The 10188-nt window shown below is 36.0% G+C and overlaps 1 long non-coding RNA gene across 1 annotated transcript; it reads right to left on the reverse strand.

Moving 5' to 3' along the window:
- Nucleotides 1-3375: 3375 nt before the first annotated feature.
- Nucleotides 3376-8887, reverse strand: LOC144454763 (uncharacterized). Its single transcript, XR_013483284.1, has 2 exons — nt 7552-8887; nt 3376-4355 (listed from the first exon to the last, which is right to left on the reverse strand). It is a non-coding gene; the product is annotated as an uncharacterized LOC144454763 (long non-coding RNA).
- Nucleotides 8888-10188: the final 1301 nt, after the last annotated feature.

Consider the following 10188-nt stretch of genomic DNA (forward strand, 5'->3'; position numbering starts at 1 on the left):
GTCAGAAAGTCTTGGGTTTAAGTCCTGCCTCTGACAAATACTGGTTGTGTGTCTCTGGGCAAGTCACTTAACTCTCAGTGCCAAAGATAAATCTCCAAGACCACAGTATAAGCTTCAGAGCAGTTGCTAATAAAATTGATAGAGGGAATTTCCTCACTAGGAGGTCCTATACTAATGAAATCATACTTCCTTTCATTCTCATCCTTTGTAATTTTTATGGACTCTGAAAGTCCTTATCTTAACTCCACTTATGCTGGTAAGTCAGGTCCCCAGAGGGCAGCTGCATCTTTCCTTCATGGTTATAGGTGTACCCCTGAAGGGTTGGGTTGTCTTTCAATTGCTATAGGATCCAGCCTCATTTGATATAGTCTCCTCATATTAAACCAAAGTGATTGCTACCCCAATATGATTTAGTTCCAGCTAGTTTTCACTAGTATCATTTAAACTTGTTACTATTTACTATTAATTAGCTTTAAATAAAGGGATATTTACTGACAAGATACAGCAAGAACAGATTACAACCACTTCTGAAACCAGGGGTGCCTTCTGTCTTCTGTACTTCCAATAAGTCTCAAACAAAGTAATGACTATAAAACATGTCCACCACCACGTTCACTTTTGGGTGTAGTATAGCTAATGGATAAGTCATTCCTTGTTTATGGGACACAGTGAATTGGCTGCCAGGTTGATCCACCGCTGGACTGAATCTAGTGGGTTGCTTCTCATAATTGGTTTCTTCCTGGACTTGGCCTCTGGGCCTTTGGTCACTCTTTCAGTCATTGAAGTTCATAAGGTCTCCACCTCATCAGTTCCATCTCCAATAATCATTCAAGAGCGGAAAAGAAGGAGCACAATAGAGACAGAAAAAAAATAAAACCAGCAGTGACATGTTCAGGGTCATATGTTGCCTCAGGTGGGTGAAAAATGCCATTGATATAGTGTTAGTGGCCTATTTTCCTTACCCAGATACTTATAAGCAGTTCTTGCCTTGATCACTACTATGGAAGAAAAAGCTATCTACTTCCTCTGTTGGAGCCTTTTGTATGCACACTCAGTTCTGCCTTAGTAGTCATTTAAAAGGCTTTTCTTCACCACAGGGTAATTGAATAAGTATCAGTCACAGCATACTTTGTCATTGCCTATTTCCAGAAGCAGGATAATCTCACAGGGGTTGACTTTCAGGAGAGCACACTGCACATGCATCCTTTGGGGATGGACCCTCACTGGCCAGTCTCCTATTACATACTCACTAATTCTGTGTTGGAAGATGTGCACAGCATTATACCAAGCCCTATGGGGGATATAGAACAAGTACAAGGCCTGGTCCCAGGTAGTTATAGTCTAATTAAGCTCATGTGGCATATGCATAGAATAACTAGAGAATAAATATAAAGGCTCATATGAATAAGTTGAAGGTAACATAGTTTCTGTACTTGTCTTGAGGAAAGTCATTCTAGAAGGGGAAATAGCATGAACAAAAGCAAGAATGGCAAAGAAATGTGGTAGGAGGTAAGGAAAATGATTTTACTGAGAGAAAGGCAGCTATTGATGAGTGAGCCAAGAAATTAGTTAAGTGGAAGCAGGGAGATGGACATTTGATAGGATATCATTTGATAATGCTGGTCCTTCTATTTAAATTTGATCTAGTGGATAGCTTGGAACAGTCTTATTTTTCTAGTTTTTTTAAAAATTTTATTTTATTTTTAATTTATGGAATAAAACAAACATTTCTGTAACATAGTATAAAAAGATGATTATGCATGAAACTGCAAGTCTATTATGTAAAACTTTTAAATATATAATAAAGTCATCACGTGAATTTCTTTTTTTCTTCTCTCCCCACATTCCCTCCCTAGAGATGGCTACCATTAGATACAAATAAGTATAACATATTCTAAGTTTTTGACCAGTGGTGTTTTGTAATGATAATTTTGGCTGCTTTGTTTAAGATGGATTGATGTATGGGGAGAAGTTCTAGAAAGCAAAACCAACTACCATGTGCTCCTTGTAAGCAGGGACTGTCTTTTGCTCTTTTTGTATTTCCAGTGCTTAGCACAGTACCTAGAACATGTTGTTGTTGTTCAGACTTTTCAGTCAGGTGTACTTTTTGCGACCACATTTGTGGTTTTCTTGGCAAAGATACTGGAGTGATTTGCTATTTCCTTCTGCAGCTCATTTTACAGAGGAGGAAACTGAGGCAAACAGTGTTAAGTGACTTGCCTAGGGTCACGCTACTAGTAGATGTTTTGAACTCAGAAAGAAGAGTCTTCCTGACTCCAGGCCTGGCCCTCTGTCCATTGTGCAACTTAGCACATAGTGGGCACTTCATAAGTTTATTGATTGATTGATTGCTGTGTAATCTGGGTGTAGCACTATGCCCATGAGAATAGAGTGAAGGATGATATGAAAAGGTGTCATGATAGAAGACTCAAGGGTATGTGATTGCTTTTTGAAAGTAGTTCTGAAAGATCTGTAACATATACACACCAGAAAGAACAGGAATGGGCTCAGAAGATTTCAGCAATTGTTCTATTGCTGACTTTGGAGAATTAATAATAATAGCTCACATTCATATAGATGCTTTGAAGCTTGCAAAGTTCTTTAATATATTATTTCATTAGATGCAACTCTGTGAAACAAGTGTTATTATCACCCCCATCTTACAGATGAAGAGAGTGAGGCTCAGTCTCAAAACATCACCAGTGACACAAACATACAATAAAGAATAATAGACTGACAGGAAAAACCATAACACATGACATTCTGCTATATTTCAATCTCAGGTCTCTCTTTCCCTCTCAAGGATAATTAGCTATGTATTTCTAGTCTAGGCTGGAGGTTCTATCTCTGTTTTTATCTGCTACCTATAGGTGACCTCAGAGTGGGATAGAGATTGTTAAACTGTTAGAGCTTCTCACAACTGCTATTACCTTCTTGTCACCATAGTTCATTGTTTTGTCTCCTTGATTATGATCAGAAGAGACTAAAGGAAAGAGTCAAGTCAAGGGGAAATATGGAAGATGTTTTCAATGATATTATTAAGCAAATTGGAGAAGTGAAATTTATTTGGGATAGGGAGGGAGAAGAATGCTTGAAACTGAACATATCAAAAACTGAACTAGTGTACATATCCTAAATAAAACTAGACACAGGTATAGATTTGGAAGTCACTTGAATGCAAGGACTAGTTTGGAGGAATATTATAGTTTAGTTGTGAATTTTCTTTTACTTTTAAAATATGCTACATTGATTCCCTAGCCCATTTCCATTCCTATTTCACTACCACCACCAAAGCAATATGATTTACATAGTGCTTTAAGGTTTAAAAATCACTTTTCAAATATTATGTCTTTTTATACTTTTAGCAACACTTCTGGGAGGTAGGTGATGTTACTCTTATGAATAATATTTTTATGTACGAGGAAACTGAGAGAAACAGAGGTTAAGAGACTTGCCTGAAGTCACTTAGCTAGTAAATGTCTGAGGCCAAATATAGTCAAATAAGATACCTAGGTTCTAGGCTTAGTGTCTGAGTTTTTTTTTTTGGGGGGGGAGGTAATGGTTTTGATAGGATAATATTCTTTTAACAAGTACTATATAGGACTTCTCATCTTACTGGCTGAACTACATCTTAGTGTCAGAAGAATAATTGGAGTTGGCTTTCTAATTTTTAGGGTGTAAGACTTTTCTTCCATCATCTTGTTCATGAAATGCTGAACTATAAATCCATTTGGACTGGTAGTACTAGAACACTAAAAGTCTCTACAGAGAAGTCTCAGAAAAATTTCCAGACAAAGTGAATTAGATTTAAATTGGTTCAGCCTCTTTCTGAGCAGCATTATTTTTTCATTATCTGTAATTAGCATTCCTTTAACACTAGGTGTTTGTGAAAGTTTTGGTGTTAATTGCAAAGCACAGGGTACCTTCACCTTTTCTAATTCTGAGTACATATCCCTTGCCATGTTTCACATTTCCCTTACTGTCAACTCTCATAGGCATCCTATTACCTCGTCTTTTTCCTAGACCAAAAAGATATCCTGGATTTTTCTTTCCACCCTACTTTTCCTTATAGCTCCCTCTCCCTTACAGATGTCCTATAGCCTTTATTTTAGTCCTATGTTTTTTTCTACTACAAATTTCTTTGTTTCTCATTCTTCTTATTACATTGATTCTTCCAAACCTTAGCCTCTCCTTGTTTTTTCTATTTTCTAAGGAACTGTGCATGATTAAATAGAACCACAGTATGGTGAAAAGAACTGAGTCAAAATTACCAAGTTATAGCTTTGGCACTGTTGCTAAGAAAGTTTGGGATCTTGATCAATTCATGTAAATTCTCTGGGTCTTCGTTTCCTCATCTGTTGGAAAAAATTCAGAAGGATTAGTCTAGGGCATTTATAAGGAACCTTTAAACTCTGAAATTCTGATACTAAGGAAGACAGGGACATTGCTCGCATTTCCTCTGTTTCAAAAATCTTTCCCTTTTAACTCTATTCCTTTCCTTTTTCATGAGCACTGCTAATCCTCTCTCTTGCTTGCAAGCTATGCCAAAATTTCATTATCTTTGATTTTCTTTGAAACTCTTCTCTGCCTTTAGCTCTCTATCTCCGAGATCTCTAAAAAAAGGGGAAGAGAAATATGATTGTAAAAGCTCCTGAGTGTTAAAGTCAAGGTTAATCAATCCATATGAATAGGTTCTCACCTACTTATTTTACCTTTGGTGAGTAAGAAAACCATGTTAAGACAACTAGTAACTTTACTCCAATACTTTGTGTCTTCAAAGGATGACCAGGAAGTCAAGAAATTTCCACAGATGGTGGAGATTCATGGTTTAGGCCCAGCTCCCAGAATCTTTTAATTACTGCCATGGACAGCCAGCCTTGTGATTTAACTAGGATTTCTCCTGGGACTCTTGTATAAGGGAGGAATACTAAGATTATAGTTGCTTTGTCTGTAGGAGTGTCTATGAGTTAACCACATGAACCAGTTAGTTTAGTTGCTAATCAAGCCTGGGTTACAAGTTCAGTTTTAGAAGAGACAAGTTATCTTCACTTCTCCAGAGAAAATCTCTTTTTTATCACCTCAGATTGTGCCTGCCATCTGGCCAACTTTCTTAAAAATGAGGGCCCTTGATGACTAGATTCTAGGTAATGGAGTGAGTGCTAATGACTCAGGGCAATCTGATACCTTCTACTCCCAGAGAAATAATTTTAAGCATCACTAGCAAGAGGTCTGAAATTGCATCTTATTGAAAGGACAGCCTTTGATGATGGTGATCTAGTGACTGTTGGGCAGGCAGAAAAGACCTGAGGGTATCTCACCCTGTTTCTGTCTTCAGTGTTGGCCTGGGTACTGGTTACCCGATCTGCCTTGCTGTGTTTAACATTTTCTGGATCCAAAAATAGCCCACTATAGATCATAATCTCTTATTTCAATTCAACGAATTAATTAAAAATTTTTTTTGAGTTTTTACTGTGTGGAAGAGGTTAGACTTTCAGTGACCTCACTTACAGACTTATATAATTTAAAGCTAGAAGGATCCTTAGAGATCAGTTAGTCTCCCTTTCAATTTACAAATGAAGAAACTGATATCTATAGAGCGGAAGTGATGTCCAAGGTCACAGAGACAGCAAGTGATAGATATAGAATTTGAATTCAGGTTTGTTTTTTTTTTTTACTGTAAATCCAGTGCCACAAACATAGGCAGCACCAAACCTTCAAGGAAGAAGGGGACAGCCTTTAATCAGTAAGCAAAAATAGAAATAGATAAATACTCTGTTAGATGTGATATGATGTGATTGGCCACTTTGCCAACCAGAATGCAAGATGTGTTCTCATTGGCTGGAGTTTGCCATAAAGACAAAATTTCACTGGTGTGAAAACTGAGAAGTGTAGAAGTAGAAGAGTAATTTTCCTACCTCTCAGTGTTGCTTTGAGAATCCAATGAGATAATGGATATATTTATATAAACCCTAAAGTGCTACATAAATATCAGATATCATAATTATTATTATTAGAAAGGATAGGGGAAGAGCAGGAAAAATGTCGAAGTGTGAAGAAAATAATATGGCAAATAGGTACAGAGATGAGTGATAGTCTAATAGTGGTAATAAGTAACAGCAGAGAAAGTAGTTGGTCACAGGATGTAAAGAGAATAAAATAATAATAGCTTTGTAGTTTAAGGGTAGAACTACGTACTTGAGTAATCACTGATGGTCACATTTTGCTACACTCAGGGTTTACCACTCTAGGACAGTGATATTTTTCTGATAAAAAGATACTTTGGTAACAAGGAAAATTAAATCCTATTCATTTCAATGAACCCTGAGCAGATCATTATATTACAGTGATAAGTAAAATGTGAAATGATGTCCAGTTCGCTCCCTTTAAAGAATGTGGAAATATAGAATATATATATATATATATATAAAAGATTTCTGCAAGAACTGGTTTAAAGTTTCAACTCTTAAAGGGTTAATATTTAATTAAATGGAAAATTCATTTGTGAGATAATTTGTTCCCTTGTGATGATGGATAAATAAAACATTGCTATAGTTAAATGGCTGTACAGATCTGGGGAGTAGAGGGGAAAAAACTCTCTAGCTGAATAAAGACAGGTAATTGAACAAATTGGGAAACTCAGAAAATGGAGAGGAAAAAAATGGTTTGCATGCAAAAAAGTAAGATCATGTGAGAAGAAACCATTTATATTTGTGAATATAGTCTTTAGGCCATCAATGATTCAGGTTATAATATTAATAAGTTTAGCCTAGAGATGAAGAGGCTGAGTAACAAAAATTATCTTCAAATTGTATATTTTGGCTTATGTGGAAAAGAGTATACAAACCCTAAAACCCATTTGTAAATAGGCAAATTGATGCATTTGATAGATTTTTTTCATTGACATCCAAATTTAAAGAATATTTAAGGATACTTGGAATCTGGCACCCTAATTTATATCTTCGTGGACAAAGATTGGAGACATTACATTGCTAATGGTCATTGATCTCTTGAGTTGCTGTTGAGGTCAGGTGGCCAAAAATATAGTTACGATAATAAAGTTAAGTTGTACTATAATAAAGTTAAGTCTCTTTCATGGTGAGTGGATCCATCAAGACACAGAACTTCCAAAGGGTAACTGATACAAAAGATTCTTGTTATTTTTTTTGTGACAGGGTACAGATAAATAAAATTATAAAATTTTAGAGTTAAAAGAGAGTTTAAAAATCATTTAGTCCAAACCATTCAATTTACAGATGAAGCAACTGATGCCTAGAGAGGCTGAAGAACTCTACATGGTGATAAGTAATCTAGGTACTGTGGGATTGTTATGTGATATGACAAAACTTGTTATCCATAATATTCCAATTAGGGAAGGCAAATTAAGCAATGATATGTAAAACTCATGTTAGAGGAATCATTCCATGATATGTTGTCACAAGTAGAAAAGAAGAAAAGAAAGAAAGAATGAAAGACTTTGGTAGTGGTGCAATGGAAAGAGGATGGGATTTGGAGTCAGAGGATCAGAGTTCAAATGTCCTTTCTGCCACTTACCTTGGGCAAATCATGTTTTCTTTCTTTCAGTTAAGTGACTTGCTCAGGGTCACACAACCACTAAGAGTCTGAGGCTGGATCTGAACTCAGATCCTCCTGACTCCAGGGCTGGTACTCTATCTACTGCATCACTTATCTGCCACTCATGTTGTCTTTCATGGCTTCAGTTTCTTCATCTACAAAACTGGGAGGTGGCTTTTCAGGTTCCTTTTTAGTTCTAGTTCTATGATCCCCTGAATGATATCAGAATAGTTATGTGAAGCTGGAGTTAGGACATAATTAGGAGAGAAGGCAAAAAGCTACAGTAAGAATGTGGCTGGTGTGTATTCTGCAATATTTTTCTAGTATACTACCTTTTATTTATTTTTAAATAGAAATCTTTCCAAAGTGTACTATGCAATTTCCCACCATTTTAACTATAGTATTTTTTTCTCAGTAATTCTGCATCATCATTATATTATAATACTTTAAGGACCTGTGATTTCATTGACATCATTGTCATAGCATCATAGCTTTAGAATTGGAAAAGGCTAGGGTCCATTTAATCTTTGTGCTCCCTCTAGTGGTGCACTTCACAGCTCCTATATGACTTAGATGGTTTTCAAGAATTCTTCTGAATGAAAAATTCAATCTAATTATCCTGGAATCAATCTGATGGTAAACCTTTCCAAACAAGGCTAGGCTGATCTTTGTATAACAGATACAAATTCCTTTACTAGGCTTTTCTAGCTTGGTAATATTCTCTAGTGTTTACATCTTGTTAACATAAGCTTTGTGAACCAAGGATCATTTATATACTACAATGAGATACTGGAGTAAATTGTAAGTGGAAGGACATCATGATAAGCATCAGCTATTGTCAGATATATTGAACACATCGCTATAGATATATAAGCAGATAGTATGTAACACAGGAAAAATATAGCATATTTACCTGGAATTCATTATCTTGCACCTCTGCTTAACAAAACTTTCCTTTTAGTTATTTGCCTTTTTTTTTAATGAGGATGAAGCAAAGCATGAAAGATGATGAACTCTTGTTTTTCCCTCTAAGGATTCATTGTATGTGTCTTGTGCGTACCAATTTATGTACAGTTATCTTTCACAGTACAATATAAGCTCCTTAAAGGCAAGGATGCCTTTGCCCTAGCATCTAGCAAAGTATCTGTTATAAAATACGAACTTAGTGAATACTTGTTGAGTGATTGTTCAACTAAGCAGGGTAACATAACTTCCTTTTAGGAAAAGAATTAGTGAGTCAAAGGCCAAAGAAGCTTTATCTTTAGCAACTTTTTTGTATTCCAGAGATATATCATCTTTACTATTACATGATTTTAACTTTTCATCTCTATTTAACATATTATATGTGATTTCTGCATGAGAGATAATGGACCACAAGCACCTGTTTGCCAGCCTGCTTCCCATTCTTTATCTTGTATGAATTATTAGTTTGTATAATGTGAAAAATAAGTTAATCAATGAACAAAGATTTATTAAGCACCTACTACGTGCCAGGCATTCTGCTGGGTACTAGGGATACAAAGTCCCATAATCCTTACTGTCAAAGAGCTTATGTTAGAGTATTTTGAGGAAGGTTACTCCCAAGTCTTATAGGCAGGGTAGCATAGGGGAAAGATCACTGACTCTGCAGTCAGAAAATCTGGGTTCAAATCCCACCTCTGACACCATGATCTTAAACATGTCACTTACTCTTCCTGGACTAAAGTCCTTATCTATAAAATAAGAGAGCTGGAACACATAAGCTCTGAGGTCTTGTTCAGCTCTGCATTTATGCTCTTTGCAATCATTGTCAGATAAAGGTGACAGTTCTGCTGAAAAAATTCTAGGTCACAAGTTTCTCTAAACTCTTTTTTAATATTTCTTCTTGAACAGATTTCCGAGTATTGCCAGCACTAAAATTTAATCTTTTATCTTAAAATAAGATTGAAAGTCTTATGTATTTCCTATACCAGCAAATCAGGTTTCTCATTAAATTCTATTTTTGTAACAACATTTTATGTTATGAATAACCTTGCACCATAGGTATCATCAGTAAGGTAACATTGGGAGTGGAAGATGGTAAAAATATTCTCAGATACTAACTGTGCTTACATAGGGTGAAATCTACACTTGTCTAGCAATAGAGTAACTTAGCAATCTTCAGATAAAGCATTGGTTCTGAAATGATCTTTCACTGAAACTGAGAGAATTGAAGCAGACAGATTCTATTTTGTGTTGCTCACAGAGCATATGCATTAGCTTGTGCACTGTAAACAACAGGTGTGACATCTTTGGAAATTTTGGGATGGTGAAATTCTACAGTTACCAGACGTTTTTATTTTTATGGATCCTGCAGCATTAGCACGTGCAAGAACAGGTAACATCCTTATTCTGCTAAAAAACCCTAGAGATTTGATTTACTGGCATCTGTCAGAGTTGGAGTTGGTGAAGACTGCCAAAACAGACCAACTTCATGAACATTCTGAAGTTGTTAATGGTATGGATTGTGTTCATAAGTAAGTTTTCTGAAAAAGCCACAAAATTGATACTGAAACATCAAAGGCTGCCTTTTCAAGGTCTACGTGGCCCAGTCAACTGGTAAAAATTATTGTCAGAGGGCACCCAAAACAATGCAAT

The sequence above is a fragment of the Phascolarctos cinereus genome, unplaced genomic scaffold, assembly GCF_003287225.1.
Source record: "Phascolarctos cinereus isolate Bilbo 61053 unplaced genomic scaffold, phaCin_HiC Scaffold_7;HRSCAF=346, whole genome shotgun sequence".
NCBI classification, from domain to species: Eukaryota; Metazoa; Chordata; class Mammalia; order Diprotodontia; family Phascolarctidae; genus Phascolarctos; species Phascolarctos cinereus.